Raw genomic sequence first — 20,413 nt, forward strand, 5'->3', positions numbered from 1 at the left:
GAGGCTAAGAGGAGATAATTGTTTGCGAATGATGTTTTGAAAACTCTGAAATGCTATCTTGTGCACATCGGGTTGTGATAACAGTGTCATTTCCTATGTCTCTCTGTGTCGTGTGCTCTCTTACTCTGATTTTTAAATCCTTTCTTGAGGCCAATATTTTTTCAATCCCCTTAATAATTGGGTTAGAATTCAGATAGGAAAAAGGAAACAGCGGATAAATTTAGACAAAAATGACAGGATTGTTTAACTCTATTTTACAATCAAATTGTCAAACAAATCCCATATTGTAGAGTCTGACAGACCCACGTTAATTTTTAAGGTCAATATTAAAAACAACAACTTTCTAATGAGGTTAAACCATGTAATAATTCTCCAGGCAATTAAGTGAATATCATGTGCTTTTACCTCACCTTGAATTTGCCATTTTCAACATGTCTCCTAAAAGGTAAAGTAGCTCACTGGACCCAGTGATATTTTTCCCCACTTGGATGGTGTCTCAAAAGCCACGACAGAACCTCAGTGCCAGTGAGGGTGATGGATGGTATCTGTTCTGCATGCCTCACTTCAAGATGGAGAACCTCGGATGCAGAGAAGCAAAGGAAACAGCCCATGGCTGCACAGCCACAAAGCCTGGACAAGACCCCATGGAGACATGCTGCAGCAGGTCTCTTATAGTTTGAAGAGGCAGTGACCTAATTAGGCTCAGGGTTGAAAGCTCCTTCAAAGAAATTCAGAGTCTTTCTAGGCAAGGCACTCAGTTCTTTAATGGCCTGTGGCTTTCACCTGTGAATCAGCAGGAAGGGGGAGGCTGCACCATCTTGAAAATGAAGAACAAAGTTGAAGGACTCGCTTCTTGATTTCTGACTAAAGCTACAGTAATCAAGAAAGTATGGTCCTAGCATAAGAATAGACATATAAATCCATGGAATAGACTTGAGGATCCAGAAGAAAAAGAAGAAAAAAACACCAATTTTTGACAAGGTGCAATTGATTTCTGCTGAGTCAGTACAATGGAAGATAACAGTCATTTCAACAAAGAGGTGTCAGGGCAAAAGGATATCCACATAGAAAAGAATGAATTTGGACCCCCTACCTCACAACATTTACAAAAATTAACACAAAATGTATCATAGACCTAAATGTATGAGCTAAACTAAAAAACTCTGAGAAAAAAACATAGAAGAAATATTTGTGACCTTGGCTTTGGTGAAGGATGTTTAGATATGTCACCAAAAGCACAAGCAACAAGAGAAAAAAGATAGATAAATTGGACTTCATCAAAATTAAAAACATTTGCCCATCAATGGAAATCATCAAGAAAGTGAAAAGACAACCCACCGGATGGAAGGGATTTGTATGTATTTGATAAAGAACTTGTATCAAGAACATATAGAGAACTCTTACAATTCAATAATAAAACATGCATAGCAATTTTAAAATGAGCAAAGGATTTGAATAGACATTCTCCAAAAAGGTAGACAAATGGCCAATAAGCACATGAAAATATTCTCAATGCATTAGTCATCAGGGAAATGCAAATCAAAATTACGAGATACCACATCACATCCATTAGGATCACTATAATAAAAAAAGATGGACAGTAACACTCCTTGATGAGGATCTAAAGAAATTGGAAGCCTTGTACATCCCTGTTGAGAATGTAAAATAGTACATTCTTCTTTGAAAACCAGTTTGGTAGTTCCTCAAAGTTTTAAAGAAAGTTACCATATGACCCAACAATTCCACCCTTCAGTATATATCCAAAAGAAATGACAGCATACATACCCACAAAAACTGAATATCCAGGGAGCATCATGCATAATAGACAAATGTCCATCGACTAATGAATGGATGAGTAAAATGGAGTATATGCATACAATGGAGGGTTATTTGGCATTAAAGAGGAATGGAGTTCTGATATATGCTACCAAATGGACAAACCTTGAAAACATTATGCTAAGTGAAAGAAGCCAGTCATAAGAGGCCACATATTATATGAGTCCATTTATTTGAAATGACCCAAACAGTTAAATCTATGAGGATAGAAAATAAGTTAGTGGTTGCTTAGGGCTGAGAGGGTTAGAGGAAATAAAGAGCGATGCTAATGGGCACCAGATTTTGTTTTGGAGTGGAAAAAAGGGTTCTGAAGTTAGATTGTGTTGACTATGGCATAATTCTTCAAATATACTAAAGATCACTGAATTGTACTTTGAATGGATGAACTGTATGAAAGGTGAATTACATCTCAATAAATCTGTTTTTTTTAAGGGCAGGGGATAAACTTAATAAGCATTCATTCATTCATGATTCAACCTTCATAGAAGTTTATTATGTTCTGGGTTCTAGGGATACAGTGATGGATTTAAATAACAAAGCCTCTACCCTCACACAGCTTACATTCTTACTGGGCAGTAGGGATGTTAAACAAGTAAACAAACTACAGCTCTACAGGCCAAATCCAGTTTGTCCTTGCTTTTGTATATAAAGTTTTATTGAAGCACAGCCATGCCCATTCATTTACATATTGCCTATGGATGTTTTCATACCACAATCACAGAGATGAGTTGTTGCATCAGTGACCAAATGGTCTATAAAGCTGAAAATATTTACTAGCGGGCCTCTTATTGATTCCAGTTATAGATCATTAGGTAATGGTAATGCTATGAATTAAAATAAAACAGGGTTAAGAGGATAGTGAGTGAAGAGAGCTGCTATTTTAGGTAGGTGGACAGAGAAGGCCCTTCTGAATAGAGACCCCATGAGGTGATAGAGCAAATCAAACAACCAAGTGGTTGAAAAGAGATCTTGGAAGAGGGAGCAGAAAATGCAGCACTAGGAGCCAGCTAGCAGGACTGTCTCCCAAGATCCAAATTAGCGAGGGAGAATCACAAAAGGGGACATCAGTTCCCAGAGGGGCAAGTCCGAACCCCAAACCCACAGATCATGAAAGTAATTTCATAAAACATTAGGAAAGCAGACACCAGAATCCATTTCATCTCCAGATGGGAGAGACTCTTAACTAAATAATCTCCAAATTCATTGAGGAGAAGTGGATTAGATAAAGCTCTGCTTTAACAAAGAAACACTGAGCTCATCAGTACCACCAGCTCCAGTCACAGAGTCCATAAGGGGTACCAGGGTGTGAGGGTGGCAATGTCCAGGGAAGACCTAAGTTATAAATGTGACTTTGTCCTTTACTTGCTGTGTGATGCAGTGACTGGACTTCTAAGTCCCCGTTATTTCCTTATTACCTTAGAGCCACCTTCCCAGCCTTGTCCACTTCCTTTGCTATGAAGGATAATGTCCATCAATATGTGCAATTATCTGCCTTGAGACTGAGCATGGCTGGCTTCTTGGTTTATCCTGTCAAAGCTGAAGGTGACCGGACTGAGAGATCATCACAGGTATCTGGCTGAGTTTACAATCTTGAAGGTCAATTCTTTCTGGAGGGCCACAAGCTCAATCAACAAATAAACACCCCAAGCAAAGGCACAGGAACACTTTACTGACTAATCCAGGATAAGAAGAGCACAAATATCAGCACTTCACATCTGCAAGCTTCCAAAAATAAAATAAAATAACACACTAAAGGACACACTGAGCTCTCTGCATTTATTTGCAAGGTTGGCTTGGATGCCTAGAATATTCTGGAAACACATCAGGAACCTTGTTTTATTGTGTGGTATGGTTGGAGTTTTCCTTTCTATTCATGTAATATGAACTCATATGAGAAAGCCTGTGTGGCCCAAATAGAATGGATGGTACCACAGCATGGGAAACCCATGGTTTGGCGTTTGCATAGGTCAATGAACAAGAAGCATTTACCTCCTGTCTGATAACTTGGAACCCTAGGACCTCACGGGGCAGGGTGGGGGTGGGGGATCTTTGGTTGCCATGGTCCCTAGAGATGCTTCCCCTTTCAAAAATGGTCATCAATCCCAGCGGTCTGGAACAGCTGCACTTTCCACCTCCCAGGGCCTCCCCATATGCTGGTACAGAGTGGCTGTTTCATCATTCAAAAGTCTCCTCAATCTAGATGACCAAGTGTCCACCTCCCCACTTGTCTTGCACAAATCTCCTAACAACTCTGGTCCACCTGGGAATCAAGCCATTAAAGACTTGTCCACCTCCTTCTTGCCCTTCAGATCCAAAATATTTGCTAAAGCTAAGGAATCCTTTGCTCACAGGAAGCCTTAGGCAGAATGGACCTGGTGTATAAAACAGATAAAAGTAGAAATTCTCTGTGTAAGTGGGAGAGTGGGGAGTATAAACCCCCTCCCGCCCTTGTATTGGTCTTTCCAACTACTTCTGGGGCCTAATGGGGACCCCAGGCTTCAGAAAGTGCAATTTGGAAACCACAATTGAAACCTGCCCTTTCATTATATAAATGGGACAACTAAAACCCAGGGAAAAGCAATGCCTAGCCCAGAGGCCCTGGTGAAATCAGATCCAGGCCTTGGTTCCCTTGATTCAGGAGCTGGCAGACTTTTTAATAAAGGGCCGGGAAGTAAATATTTTTGGCCTTGAGGTCATGCCTATGGTCTCTAAGTGGCAACCACTCAACTCCCTCATTATAGTATAAAAGGAGCCCTGGTTCAACAAATCTTTATTTATAAAAAACAGGGGATGTGCCAGAATTGGCCTGGGGGCTGTAATTTGCCAACCCTTGATAGTCTTGGGACCAAAAAAGGAATCAAATAGCAGATAACCCAGAGAGGTTGAGAGTGTTTCAGGGGAGTGAGGCCCCCAGCTGTTCATTGCTAAAGTTTCTTCTGCCCTGGGATATTCCAATCCATTGAATCAGGAAGTCAACTCCACAGTTGAGTAAAATTACTACCTAGAACCATCCACATCAGTGACTCCAGCCATCATCAGAGTAGAGCTGGTGCATTTCATGGTGTGGCTGGGTGATGAGAACACAGACTGGGCATCAGGCTAACCATGGCTTGCATTCAGAAACCACTGTTCAGTCGCTGTGTGCATTTGGTCAAAGAGTTAGCCTTTCTGACCTCCATTTTCCCATCTATAAAATGACTCTTTTAGACCATGTGCTGTCTTAAATCAGGTAATAAAACCTACTATGCCAGATCATGCTGTCATTTATTTTATCAAAATATGGGCTAAGAACTCACCACTTGGTAGACACTCAATAAATGCTATTTATTTTTATTTCTGGACCTAAAATTAGCAATAACTAAAAAGTAAAGGACTCCCTGAGGAGAAAAAGAAAAACATATTTTTAAAAATTCGAAAAGCAGAAGAATCGCCTGGGAGCTGCTACTGCTGCCGAGATGGAGCCGTTTCTAGGCTCATAGTGAGTGGTAATGAGCCTTGAATGCCGTGTAAAGATATTGGCTGTTATCATGGGTCACAGAGGCAGAGCCACAGAAGTTTCTCTATGAAAACAAATTTTTTTTTTTCAACTGGGAAGATTCAGTTTACGAAACTACTTGCTTCTCTTCCCTGCTCAGAATTTCAAAAAGAAATATTTTAAGACCAAATTCTAGGGATTCTGATGTTTATTTTCATTTCCTTCAATGAAAGAGACTGAGAGGAAAGGACCAGTCCAGCAATGACTTTGGAAGGCTGTCGCAGAGGGGACAGCTTGAACAGTACAAGCGCCGTAAGTTGGGTCACCCAGACGTGGACCCAGTAGGGAAGGGAAATGAGATAGAGAAAGAAAGACATCCATCCTTCAGGAGGTTTGTCTTCAGGTCAATGACCATGGTGGACAACTGGAGCTCAGTCTGGGTGAGGAGTTCCAGGAGCCACCAAAGAACACACACCTCGGAGCTACCCCACCAGGGGTATTTGGACACCAACTTCTGCCCTCATTGGTAGAGGTGGGTGGGATGCCAACTTCTTCTTTACAATGAAAGAGTGTGCTGCCTCCCAATTATTGTCTTGTTTGGAGCCATCCACGTCTTCCACTCCAGCCATGGTCAGACTAGAGTTGATTGAGCTTTTTTTTTTGGTACACTGTATGGCAGGGTCGCATTTCATTATTTTTTCCACATGAGTATCCCATTATTGCAGCACCATTTGTTGAATTTTGTTTGTTTGTTTGTTGTGTGTGGGGTTTTTTGCTTGTTTGTTTTGGGGGAAGTGAATGGACTGGGAATCTAACCTGGGTCTCCTGCATGGCAGGCAAGAAGTCTGTCTGAGCTATCCTTGCACCCCCTGAGCTGGCTGATTTTTAATACATCACATTAGGGGTAGATTCTCCACCTTCAAATTCATGAGACCAAAGATGCTTGAAGACCAGAGAAAAGGTGGCGAAATGTAAATGAATAAATAATTAATTAAGAATAAAAAACAATTACTTACAGAACCTAACTCTTCATCGCAGACCAGGGAGTCTCCCTAGGTTTGTCAAGCTTCTCCTCACCCTCCACATCCAGCCTGCTCCAAGACATGTTCCTTCAACCTCCTCCTTGTGGTCCCAGTTCATTTCTTTGTCTCCATCCTCTTTCCATATCTGATACCCCTGACCAGCCTCCTGGCCTCTGTTCTTCCCTCTCTCCACCTCATAGTGAGAAATCTTTCCAAGTCAGATCTCTTTCCAATCAGCACTTTGTTTCACTCTCTTTGATGGTTTTGCTGGGTCAGGTGTCCATGCCTTGGCCTGGAACTGTGGTCCTCCTGCCCCAGCCCTCAGACCTCTCCAGCTCATCTCCTGAAGCCTCCTTCCCCTTGTTCTGGCTTCTCTGACCCTTGTGTGCTCCCTTGACACTTTTACCCCTCCATGCATCTCACCTACCCTCTCCCCTCTGTCTGGATGATTTCATTCTCTCGTTTTCGCTCAATATTAGGGATCTCCAGAGAAACAGAACTGACAATATATATTTGACTATTATAAGTATATATATTATAAATGTATTATTATAAGCAAATAGGGAGAGATTTATTATAGGAATTGGTACACACAACCAAACTCTGTTGGGCAGGACCCAAGCTGGAAACTCTGATGGAGGTGAATTTTCACTCCCCAGAAGAAGCTGGCTGGCTGAAGTAGAAGTAGAAACTCTTCTTTCTGACTTCTGAAATCCTCAGTTCGGGATTTCCAGCTAATTGGCTGAGGAGACTCTCCACATTGCTGAGGGCAATCTCTTGTGTCGATTGTAGATGCTGTCAGATGTAGATACAATCAACAAGATGCAGATGCAAATCCATCTATGAAATACCCTCACAGTAACCATCAAGCCAGTGCTTGCTTAGCCAAACAACTGGAGACTATAACCTACTTAGCCAGGTTGACAAACGAAATTAACTGTTACACCCTCCTACTCTTCTTCACCCTTGAAGAGCCATCTCGGCTTTGTCTCCTGCAGGAAGCCCCTATCTGGGCTCCCCCATCCTTGTGCCATAGCTAGTATTGCACTTGGAAAATCATGATATAACAATTCTGGATGACTCCACCCTCCTCTTATCAATTGCAGGAGTCAAATCTTCTTATGCCTGGATCCCAGTCTCTAGCCTAAGGCCTGTCCTACAAAATGAAAGAGATAATATCTGTCCCTTTATCCTAGCTTTGTTTGTCTGCTTTCCTTGCTGAGGAAGGGCCTGCTAAACGGACCTCATCTCTTTCTGCTCAGAGGACGGAAGATCAAATATTCACTGGTCACCTCTTCTGTGCTATTTTGGTACTGCGAAAGGAAATGATTCAGTCTCTTGTTAAATGTGAGACTAGAAACCATCGCTTGCTCTCAGGGATGGCTAACGCTGGGCTGACCAAACCGGACCCAGCTCACACCACGTCCAGCCAAAGGCTAGTCTTGCAGACCCATAGGCTGCACTGTGGGGGGACTGAGCAGGCCTCCCTGTAGCACTTACACACCAGGGGGGCAACCACAGGCTGCAGCGCTGTCTGTAAACCCCACAGTGTCACAGGACCACGGCTGCAGAGGAAGTGGCCTCCCAGGCCAGGGAACATGCAATATGTACCCTGTATCAGTCCAGCCAAGTGGCACCCGCTGTGTTCCAGGCCATGTGAGAAATGAGAGCAGGACACAAAACCTTGTCCTCCCTTCTTTCCTCCCACCCTCTTCTGTCCCCTCATCTCCTCCCCCTTGCCTGCTTTTCCTTCCTTCCCCATTTTGAAATGGAGGCACATCCTTTCCCAGAAAGGATGAACATTTGAGAAGAGAATTGAAGGATGAGTGGAAGTTAACTAGACAGAAACTGGGGGCCTTGCAGTAGGAAGTGGGGGCTTCCAAGCAGAGGGAGAGCAGGACCAAAGGCCAGCGGCAGGTGCCAAGGCAGATGGGAGTACTAGGATGATGTAAGAATTGAATAATGATCCAATTAAATAAAACAACCAGCTCCTTCACCTGCATCCTACGCTTCCAGCTCGTGGGAGTCGTTCACAGTTACGTGGTGAGGCAACAATGGGTTTGTCCATCTGTCTCCCCTCCGATGCAAACTCCCTGTGTGTTTTGGGGATAGAGAGCAAAAAGGGCCCTCCTTCTTTGTTTTGGGTTTCCACAACCTAGACGAGTGCCTAACAAATCATGAGTGCATGATCACAGTTTATTGGGAAAGTGCGTGACAATGTTTGGGACGTGACTTCTGTCCTCAGAGATGTGCAGGATGAGGCTCAACCAGCATCCCTGTCCACCAAGGAACTTACAGTGAGGAGGGGGCGAGATTTATGAAAATATGCAGTGTGGTGCCCTGGGCTGCATCCTGGAGCAGAAAAAGGCCATGAATGGGAAAGCAGAGACATTTGAATTAAGTGTGGCGTTTAATGAAGAGCGATGCCCCAATGCTGCCTTCTTAGTTTAGACAAATGCACCAGGGTAATGTGAGCTGGAAACCTTAGGGGAAACAAACTGGTTGAGGGCAAGGCAGGAACTCTCTGTACTGTCTTTGCAACTTTTCTGTAAACTCAAAAGTATTCCAAGATGAAAAATTATTTTAAAAATACATTGAGGGTGGGCCACAGTGGCTCAGCAGGCAGAGGTCTCACCTGACATGCCAGAGACCCGGGTTCAATTCCTGGTACCTACCCATGCAAAAGAAAAAAAGAAAAAAAGAAATGTTGACACAACTGGGGAAATTTGAACACTAGAAATTGATACTATTAAGGAATCAGTGTCCATTTTTGAGTGTGAGCATGGAATGAAGCTCTGTTTTGCATTAAACTCTTATCTGTTGGAAATACACTCTGAAGTAATTACTGATGGAATTATTTGGTGTCAGTAAATCCAAGTTGGTGGGAAGGTGGGGGAGGGGGACGCGGAGACCAGGGCCTGAGGAAATTCATCTAGGGTTTGAAATTTTACATAATCAAAGGTGTTTTTAAAAATGCGTTCTATGGAAACAGGTTGTCCGGGTTCAAATTCTAATTTATTGGGGAGCATAGGTAACTGCTCAGAAGCAGGTCTCCTGGTCTGCAGGAAGGACTTGCTAAAATGCTGCCTCCTAGGCAGCGGCCTGCGGACTGCAACACACAGCCTGGCCTGAGCCCCATGCTCGGTACATGGGCCATTGCTAGGACCGCGAATTTAGGGAGGAGCTTTTACTTCCATGCCATTATGCTCGTTATTCTTCTAAGATGTCCTGGTCCGACTGGAGAGTTGGGGGAAGGCAGGGAAGGAGCTCTTTAAGTAAAATGACACTGTAGGAGCAGTCGGAGACCCTGAGTGAGGTGGGGAAATCTTACATAGCTGGCAGAGAGACACGTGGGTATGAGAATCCTGGTGAGAGCCCAGCCCGGGTGGCGACCTGGAGGCCAGAGGGCTCTCCCCAGCCATAGGAGAGGGTTGGAAGCACCGGACAGAGCAGACCCACAGGGGAAAGAAGCGGCTGAGGAACAAGCATGAGTGAACTTTTGTCCCTTGAGGAGATGAAAAGATGCCTGAGAGGAAGGAGAGAGGACCCTGGGGAGAGGACAGAGTGAAATGGGGAAAGCCCAGCCATGGAATGTTCCAGAAAGACGCAGAAGTCTCAGGCTAGAGAAATGCCTCTGGTTTGGGGGAGTGGATGGCAGGCTGACCTTGGAGAGGAGACTTCAAGTAAGCAGGAGTCTCCAGGCGTATGCGAGGGGCAAGGCACACTGTCAGCTGTGGCTCCTTGGCCAGGCTGCTGAGGAGGGGACGTAGGCAGGGGTCCCAGTGCAGCTGGAGAGGGGAACGGCCTGACCTGGAGGTGAGAGGGAGAGGAGGTGATGGAAAGGGGGAAGACAACAGCAGCCACCACCCGGGAGAAAGGGGAAGGCAGCTAACTCAGTGGCTGGTGTCTAAGGAGTGGGAGGGATGCCTGAAGGGGAGGCCGAGGCCAGGGCTCCACTGAGCCTCCTGAGCCTTTCTGTCCTCTAGGCTAGACTCAGGTAAAAGAAAAGGGAAAAAACTCGGCCGTTAAAAAAAGTTTGAAAACCACTGTTTAAAATTTCCCACACCAGTTCACAGATGTCATCTCATCTGTGACAGCCCCGAAGCCTCAGGATCAAACAAGGAGATGTGAATGCCTCGTCTGGAGGCAAGTGGCATCGTCCTTCATGTTTGCACCCAGAGGCTGCACGGTTTGGTTTAAAATCGTCACTCTGCCTAATCTGGTGACCTGGGGCAGCTTGATTACCTTCCCTGTGCCTCCGTTTCCCTATGCTACAGAATGGGGTATGGTTATGGTGAAGACGAATGAGTATGCCCAAAGTTCAGAAAAAAGCATGGGGTGAGTGTATGCATTACCGTCGCACCATTCCACAGCCGAGGAACCCCACCCTCCATAGGACTGAGCCAGGGAGGATGCGTTCAAGGCCCGCGGGGCCAGGAGCCCCTCATTCTGCGCCCCACTCAGAACCCCTTTTGAAAATCCTACAGAGAAATGGAAACTCAGCAAAGAACTGGCGAGGGTTAGGGGCAGCCAATGGGGTTTCTTTTTTTCTTTTTTTGTAATTCCATCTGAAAGATGGTCATCTGGAAGACGTGGCCAGGAGCAAGAGAGTGGGAGGCAAGAAATGACACTGCCACAGGCGGCTTGGGCAGCTGCATTATTTGCCACGGGAAGGACAGAGAGAGAGAGAGAGAGAGAGAGAGAGAGAGAGAATGCCCCTGCAGTCTTGTCTCTCACTGTCCTTCCCGTGGCAAATAATGCAGCTGCCCAAGCCGCCTGTGGCAGTGTCATTTCTTGCCTCCCACTCTCTTGCTCCTTGTCATCTGCCAAAGCACATTCTGCTGGAGGGCATGCTGGGCCGACAGATCCAAGATGGCGCCATGAACTGTCTAGCAGTTGGATTTGGCTGTTGGCTTGGGTGCCTCCGTTAGCTCTACCTGGCACATCTTTGCACTCAGTAAACCTCTATTGCCTGCCCTCCTCCTTTTTGTCCAGTTCTTCTGCCCCTGAAGCTCTCTCTAGTAAAGGCCTGAAGCAAACATGTAAATGTGCAGGGATTTCAGGAACACTAGGGATGGTCTTTCAAGTTCCACCCTCTGACCACTCTGTCCCTTTGGCTTGAGTCTGTGAGCCCTGTAATGAGGCACAGCTCCACAGAAGTCTTGCCACAACTAAACCAAGGCCAAATTGCTGGCCTCGACGGTCTAGAAAGCTGACAGCTTCCTCTCATTGTAGCAGGGCTGGAGGTCAGGATGCAGCATGCTCCTTGGGTACCAATATCTGGCAGCCCTGATGCTTTCTGGCCTTGAGATTGGCCCCACATAAGGTCTTTCTAGGTGACTGTGCATCCAGCCTGCAGTAAGCTGCTCAGAGTGGGGTGGAAGAGGGGAAGAGGTGTGGGGCACAAGGGACATTGTTTAAGGAGACACTAGGCAGAACAGTGTGAGGGGCTTGATTAGATTTCAGGGCACCACTCTGAACCTCAGGCTTCTCATCTGTAAAATGAGAGCATGAAACAAAGAAGGTGGGCCTGCTGGATCCACTTGACAGTGTACAATTGAAAGCATTTAAGGGAAGACTACCACAGTATTTTGTTCATAGGATCGTTTTTGGTCTTTCCGATACAGAAGCTAAAATCAGACCTGTGCAACTCTGCAAAATGGAAGCTTAAATCTAGGCCACATGAGAAAGAAAATATGACAATACTGAGAAACAAGAGGCTATAGTGTCCAATTTTAAGCACTCAGCTTGTTTGCATTTTCAGGGGAGAAGGGTGGATATCTCTTCTCCTGCACATACTTAAGAAACGCAGCCCGGAAATCTCCCAAGAGCACAGCTCCCAGGAATCTCACTCAGGCGCATGGTGGATAACTCCAGTTGCAAAGTAACAATTTCTATTGTTCTGAATTGCCACGATTCCCCTTTTATTGATGTCATAAAGTAGGTATTTATGAGACGAGGTTATTAAGATCAACAGAATAAATGGAACGTTTAATTCTATCTTTCTTAGAGCAGGCACCAAGCATTCCCCTGGCACAATCTCAATGAATAAAGGGACCAGGAGCCATTGCTTAGGCCTAAGCCCAAAGCAAAGAGCTCACCCTATTAACAGTGACTCACTTTTTACATGCTTCATAGAGTCAGAATTTCTCTTGGCCCTAAGTAGCCTTTATTGGGTGGGGAGAGGGGGAAGTACAGACCAGAATTCAGTGTGCAACTGGATTTACCATGTTTAACCAGGCTGGCAGTACCAGTTTTCACTTCAACATAGGAGAAAAACTGACGCAGAGGAGAGAACCCTCTGCTCTGTTTTAAAGCCATTTGGAAACATGTAACTGATTTGCCCAATTCTCCTTTCAAAGGAAAAATGTCCAGTGTAGGGAGAAGCTTATTCCTTAGATGCCACACAGCCATCTAAGACTGCTATGCTTGTGAGCGGGCAGATCTGCTCCTTCACCCAGGGAAAGAACGCGAGCACTTTGCTGATCTGTTTGTGCACCAGAATGGATACTTCCAGGGGTAATTATCAAGCGTCTATATTTAGACGAACCTTGCCCATTCTGAAATCATAATGCAGGCTCCTATTTACAGAGTATGTTTTCTGAGGAAGAAAGCAATACAGCCATCAGTATTTGTTCAAATTAAAACAACACAGGTACATAGGCAGCAGAACAACCATGTTTTCTGTGGCTTTCTTCTGGTTTCCCTAAGATCTCACAGGGTAACTGAGGTCAGGCAGAACTACAAAGAACTGAGAACATGAGACCCAGCCAACACCCTGCAAGGGTCTTCCAAATCCTTTGTCGCAGCCCTAGTGGGTGCCAGCACCACCCTAAGCACTGGGTGGGACCAATCCTTGATGTATTAGCTATACCAGCATGCAAGGTCAGCTGTGCTCAAGCCTGACTGTCCTGTCCAAAGCTCTCTCCTGTAGATGCTGTATTAGTCAGGACAGGCTAGGTTGTGCTGCAGTAATATACAAAGTGGCTGTGGGATCACACCACATACCCCAAACAGGCTGGCAGGGCAGGCTCAGCTTCATTCTGCTCCCCTTCTGCAGGCATCCTAGGAGCAGGCCGAAGTAAACAGCCTGGTATTCCCTCCCCTGCCTGTGGTTTCCCTCCCCTTAGCCCCGGCTCATGAGCTCCCCTCTAACCAAAGCCTTCTTTCTCTCTGAAGCATGTGCCCATATCATGTCCTTGGATTCACAACCTCCCTCACTGATGGAGGAATCAGCTCAGATTGTTTGCTGGGCATCTTGATGAGTGATGGGAAGAGGGAAATCCTCCCAGGAGCCAGGGTGAGCAGCTCAGCCCAAAGCCCAGGCCCCCTGGGAAAACAAGATGTGGACAGACCAGGAGATCCTGGCACATGCAAGAATTTTAGAGCAAGAACACTGTGGATTCACCCACCAGGCCCTGCCCATCAAGAGGCATTTCCTGACCCATGGCTTCACAGGACCCACCCCAGCCGCGGGGGTAGCAGAGGGTGATTCCTCTTAAGCCTGGGAATTGCAGAAGCCAAGGCTCAGTGATCTGCCCACACATGGAGTGATTGCCCACACAATAAGAACATGAATTTAACCAGCTGATCCTCTGAGCATCCCAGAGAGCAGCAAGGACAGCTGACCTGGACCACTTAGCGAGGCGGTTTGCCAAGGTTCGAATCCCAGCTCCACCACATGTGACCTGTGGGATCTGGGCAAGTATCTTATTAATTGTCTGTGCCTCTATGTCCTCAACTGGGAAATAGGATGATGATGGGAAAATGTGGTCAATGATACTAATGGACAGTAGGGTTGTTTTAAGGATTCACCTAGCTAATGCATGGGAGTCCTTCGTCAGATGCATGGCACATATTACACGCCCAGTAAATGATAACTTGACATTGGCGAGAAAAAAAATGAGGTCCAGAGAGGTGTGACGATAGCCAAGATCACACAGTAAGTGGCCGAGCCAGGGTTGGGACTCCAGACTCTCAGATCGCTAAGACATTTAAGAGCAGCTGGTTCTCTCCCAATGTGATGCGGAAAAATGACAGGCATTGCCTTGTATATGTGGTTAGTGAATGGGGGATCCTGAATGAGACCTGAGTCTCTTGACTCCTGGCTCTGTGCTCTTTTTCACTTCATCACACAGCCCCTTTGTTTAGGTGGGGAGAGGAGATACTCCCAACTAACCAGGGGCCATGGACCAGGAAGACCCCAAGGGGGTGAAGTGAGAGCACTGGCCTTACCAAAGACACTCTGGGATTTCTGGACTTGATACCAATTCATTTCCATCAGGTGGGGCTTCCTGGCAGCACAGCTCAGCCTTCATTCTGGGTAGGAGGTGTTTTATGATAGAGGGGACTCCTATGTCCTGAGAGTGGCAGAATTATAATGTGGGCAAGACAGAAAAGCCATTAGATGAAATGTCCCTGGAAGGGAGGTCTTCTGGTTGTCAGAAACACCTCTCTTGTCCAGGCATTGGGGGTGAGAATCAAGCAGGGGCATTTTCAAGTTTGAATCATCTAGATGCCTAGAGCACTTGGTCACTTCCTCAAGACATGGCCAGACCCTTTGGCAGGTGCTTTCTCTCAGAGCTAGGTCAGGGGATTACCTGACTCTGAGCTCATGCTAAAACAAGCCAGATCCCAGAACATGGGCTCCCAGGGCTGGGAAGGACATTAGAGACCATGTCTTTGGCTTCTGTTTATTTTACAGGTAAACACAGACCTAAAGGGGAAGTTACCCACCCTGATCTCAGAACAAACCCTCGTTCACTGTTACGGTTGATTTCAGGTGTCAGCTTGTCTGGGCTCTGAGGTCCAGTTGTTTGAAAAACCAAATACTGACCTGATTGTTACTGTGAGCATATTTCATTGATGGATTTGCACCTATGAACAGCTGATTGCATCTATGCTCACGCTTCCAAAATCAGCAAAAGAGATGAGCTTCAGCAACATGGAGAGTCCCCTCACCCAATCAGGTAGAAATCTTAAAGCCAGAACTGAGGATTTCAGAAGTCAGAAAGAAGGATTTCTGCCTCTGCTTCAGCCAGCCAGCTTCTTCTGGGGAATGCAACTTCAAGTTTATCAGAGTTTCCAACCTGTGGACTGCTCTAAGAAATTCAGAGTTACTGAATAATTAAAGAGATAATAAATCTCTTTATTGTTTATTGTTTATATACATGTGGGCATATGTAGATATGTATATTTTATATATATATATACACATATAGATAGGGAGAGAGAGAGATAATACGCATACACACACACATATCCTATCAGTTTTATTTCTCTGGAGAATACTGACTAATACACTCACCCAACTCTTAAGGAGCATGTTGTCTGTGCTGGGTCCCCTGCTAGGCAGATGTGAATAAGACTAAGTCCATCAGGATACTCATAGTCATTAGGGAGTGGCCCTCAGAGGACTAAAATAGGGGAATGGAATCACCAAAATCAGCTCCAGAGGTCCCGAACTCAAAAGCACATAGGGAAGCTGACAAGATGTGCTCTCCTGGTGCTGTATTAGTCAGGACAGGATAAGTTGTGCTGCAGTAACAAACACAGTGGCTGTCCCACATGCTCCACACAGGCGACAGGGGAGGCTCTGCCTCACACAGTCCCCCAGAGTCCCAGGCCGACAGAGGTGTCCCCACACTGTGTCTGTATCTCCTGGGGCATGCAACCTTTTCACTCACCCTGGCAGGAAAGAGAATGCTGCTGAATCATGGACCAGAAATTGTAAGCTCTGACCCAGAAGCAGTACACTTCACTACCACCAATAACCCCATCCAAACCCATCACATGACACTACCTAATGACATGAGGGTAGGATATGGTAATCCTCCAATGAGCCCAGGAGAGGCAGGAGGTTGTGGGTGAGCCCCCCGAGTCCCCGCAGACACAGACACACTTTACCCAGCAACTGCTGGGGAAAAGGCTTCCTTCCATCAAGAGTTTACTCTCATCTTTATTGAAACATTGCTTAGTTGGAGCTTTCATTTTCCTGCTTCTCATAGAGATGTGAACACAAGAAATCACTTGCTTCCCTCTTGACTCTTCTATGGATGACAACCAGCACTCAGCCTCACGTGGGAATATGTCAGGGACAGTGGGACGGTGCCCTGGAAGGAACAGCTGCTTCCCTCTCATTTCATTTTTCCCGTGATGGGTTGCAGGTCCAGGGGTGGCAGACCTGTTAACATTTTATTTTTGAGAGAAGTCAAAAATCTGAGTTTTTCAGTAAAATTTCCTTATGTCCTAATATTAGCAATTAATTCAACCTTTTAAACAGTGCTGGCCGTACTATAGAACCATAACAACAAAAAACTTCCAGGCCACTAGTCAGGGACTCTGATCCCTGGAACCTCTTCTCTTCTTTACAGAGAAAGAAGCAAAGCTCCAGGGAAGGTCAGAACCCACCAGCTACTCCTCAGACTCAGTGCAGCTCAGATGTGTTCCAGACCTCCTCACCGCATCCCAATCTTTCTCCCCACTGGCAATTCCTGTGCTGGGCAACCTTCAGTCAACACCAAGCTGCAGGCTCAGAAGCTTACAGAACTTCCAACATGGAGGAGCTTTTCCCTGGCTGCTCATGGAGACATCCTGGAGGCCCAGCCAGGATTAGGACCTTGCAGGAATCTGAGCTCCCCATTCAGGATAGACCCACTGCCAAGCAGGAGTGTCTGGTTCCCTAACTCAATGCATAAGCCGGAGGGTCTATGGAAGCCCCTGTTAGGTGTCCAACTGTTCCCACCATGAGTTCCTGGGACCCATTCCAGGTGGATATTCATGACTCCTAGAACTGAGAACAGCAGCCCCTTAACACCTCACACAAGTCATAAAAGTCATAAAAGTTTCAGAGCTAGTGTCTCATTTGGCCCACCCCAAAGCCCTGAGATGACGAAGGTATCATTACCCAAGAGCCTCTCTTCTGCCATGAAGTTTCAGTGGGAAAAGCCTTCAGCCAAGTTCACTGGTTAGCAGCAGAGCTGGGATTCCACCTATGCCCTTTAGCTTTTAAACTCAATGTTCATTCTGGTCTCCAACTCCCAAAATAGAGCAAAAATTTGTGTCAGCTGGAAATGACAAAACATGCAAGATTGTAGCCATTGTTCATCTAAGAACGAATATTTCTAGTGTTTATCATTACACCAGGCACTCTCCATATTTTAAATCTGAAAAACAAAAACCAATCCTTCAGACTCAGGTACGTTACAATTTCCAATTTACAGAGGAGGATGCAGAGTCTCAAAATCACACAGGTGACAGCAGCAAAGTGGCTGGGTGTGGAAGTTCAGATCTGCCTGGATATTCTGCATCTGAGTTTTCAGAACTTATATCAACACTTCAAATCTATGGGTATTTCAGCTGCAGCCAGGAGAGAGAGGAGAGGAGAAATTACCACCACTGACTGAGCAAGGTACATGTGCCTTTTTCTATACTAGGGATAACACCAAGGGTTTTGTTTAAGAAAAAAAAAGGAAAAGATCATGAATTTCATTTATGATTTACATACCATAAAATCTATTCATGTTACATAGATAATTCAGTGATATTTAGTAAATATGCAGAGTTGTGCATCCATCAAGATCCAATTTTAGCATATTTTCATCACCCCAAAAAGATCCCTTGGGCCTATTGGCAGTCACTGTCCCTTCTGCCCAGCTCCTGGTAACCACTAATTTATTTTCTGGTTCTATGGATTTGACTGTTCTGGAAATTTCATGTAAATGATATCATACAGTATATGGGCTTTTGTGTCTGACATCTTTCACTTAGTTTAACGTTTTTGAGGACTGTCCATTTTGGAGCATGTATCAGAACTTCATCCTTTTTCATGAGGAAATATTATTCCAATGTATGTAAGTACCACATATTGTTTACCTTTTAATCAGTTGATGGGCATTTGGGTTGTTTCCACTTTGGAGCTCTTATGAACGTGCAAGTCTTCGTGTGAACATATGTTTTATTTCCCCTGTGTGGTAGGCTTAGGAACAGAATCACTGGCTTATATGGTAAATTTATATTTAACTTTTTTTAGAAACTGCTAAAGTGTCTCCCCAGAGTGGCTGTATCATTTTATATTTCCACTAGCAATGCAGGAGGCTATCAGATCCTCCTTTTCTTGCCAACACTTAGTATTGATTATAGTCAACAGACTTGTTTTTATGAATTGACTTATAGAACCTTGGCAGATACCCCAGAGACAGAGCCTACCATTAACCTCATTTGGCAGATGGGAAGACTGAAGTCCAATGAAGGGCCACACTGAAGCTGGACCCAGAAGTCCAGGTCTGCCTCTCACCAAGGCCGGTCTGCCTGGCCACCCTTCTCTCTGCTTCCATGATCCTGAGTGCTATGCCAGCCCTTTAATGCCACCCATTCATTAACCAGCACCTGCAGTGGGCTAGCACTAAATGGTCCTTGGAATTCACACTCTAGGCTTTCACTCTCTTAAACCTCACAGCTACTCTTTTACTGAGAAAACTGAGATTCAGGAGGTCCACCCATCTATCTAGAGCCACAAACCTTTTCCCCAAAGACCTGGAAAGGAAACACCCCAGGCTTGGCAGGACAGACAGTTGTTCCAAATACCTAACTCCACCCTTGCTGCAGGAAAACGGCTGCTGACAATGCATAAACCAATGGACGGGGATGTGTTCCAATAAAACTTTATTTGTTAAAACAGGCAGCAGGCCCCATTCGGCCCACAGGCTGCAGTTTGCCCCGATGTTATCCACCGTTACTCCAGTAAACAGTGAGAATTTGCATCCAGGTCGACCTGGCTTTTAGTGGCTTATGCTACTCCCTGCTCTCTGCTTGGTACACAGCCACCTTCTGCACAAACTTCAGGATGCGCTCTTCAATTTGTGGCATGCATTATTCTTTTTCCTCCATTACTGCTCACGATTGACTTGGCTATCTGCTTCGCACAGTTCAACAACCAGCACATTTCTCCTGGCCTGGACTCACAGGGTATGGTATAGAAGCCAAGCACAGGCACCAATACCTGGTATAAGCTACACCTTCACCCTGACTGAACCTCTCTGAGCCTCGCTGTTCTCATCTGTGAAATGGGGGCAGTAAATAGGTGCCTGGTCGTTGAGTCATAGGTCGGTTGTGACAATTAAACACACAAATATCAGAACTTCGCTTACCAACAGGGCCTGCACAAATGAGTTTCTCGGTAAATGACAGCTGCTGCTCCATAGCCCCCACCCTCAAGGGAATAGAATTTGTTTCCTATCTGCATATTATTTAATATCTCACCAGGGAAAGCAAAGAATGCAGTGCACTGAAAAGTCCCTATATAATTAGCGCTGGCTGCACAGGGTGTGTGCGGATGGATTTGTAGAAAGTGGAACTGCCCCAAGGACACAATTGTAACGTTGCTGTGGGTAGTAATAATGCTTATAATGATAGTTCACATTTATAAGGCACTTAGGGAAACAGTGTGCTAAGTGCTTTATACACACGTTTTCACCTTAGAGTAGCATCTAACAAGCTGACAAAGCATTGTCCCGTGTTAAATGTCACCGCACCTCCCAATGGCCAGTGAGAGCGGCCTCTGGGCTACAGATGAGGGAACCAAGGCTCTGAGAGGCAAAGTGACTTATTCAGGTTTTCATCTAGAAAGCAGCCGTTCTGGGCCGTTGCCCAGAACTTTGAATCCCAGAGCCAGCTCCCTGCCGGCACCCATCCCCACATCCACGCCACCCACGCAGGGACCTCATGCCACAGCCCCTGGGTTGTCTTCATTCTTTCCTCACAGCTGCAGAAGAAGCACCTACTAGACTCATCCAGATCAGGTAGCCAGGCCCTCTCCTCTCCTAGGAGACACAATGCTTAACCCAAAAGAGGGCTGTCAGGTGTAGGCTTCAATGAGCTGGGGTGGCCAGGTAAGGGACCTTCCCTGGGTCCCCAGTATCCCTCCAACCCATGACTGTCAGCTCTGTCACCCTCCATACTTTAAAAGTGGAATCCATGTGCAGAAAGTAAAATGCGGAGAAGCCAGAGTGCCCACTCCGGCTGGCCTCCCACCAGTGCAGGGGTCTCCCTCCAAAGATCCAACTCTGATAAATCCTTTTCT

The 20,413-nt window shown here is 45.6% G+C and overlaps 1 long non-coding RNA gene across 3 annotated transcripts in view; it reads right to left on the reverse strand.

Annotated features, from left to right (window-relative positions):
• Positions 1-16,267: 16,267 nt before the first annotated feature.
• The window catches only part of LOC143652191 (uncharacterized), a 96,576-nt gene continuing 92,430 nt past the window's right edge, over positions 16,268-20,413 (reverse strand). For all 3 annotated transcript variants that reach the window (XR_013160479.1, XR_013160478.1, XR_013160480.1), the window contains 2 exons: positions 17,240-17,399; positions 16,268-16,516 (listed from right to left, as the gene is read on the reverse strand). This is a non-coding gene — a long non-coding RNA (uncharacterized LOC143652191). The remainder of the gene's footprint in view (positions 16,517-17,239; positions 17,400-20,413) is intronic.

The sequence above is a fragment of the Tamandua tetradactyla genome, chromosome 12 (genome assembly GCF_023851605.1).
Source record: "Tamandua tetradactyla isolate mTamTet1 chromosome 12, mTamTet1.pri, whole genome shotgun sequence".
NCBI lineage: Eukaryota > Metazoa > Chordata > Mammalia > Pilosa > Myrmecophagidae > Tamandua > Tamandua tetradactyla.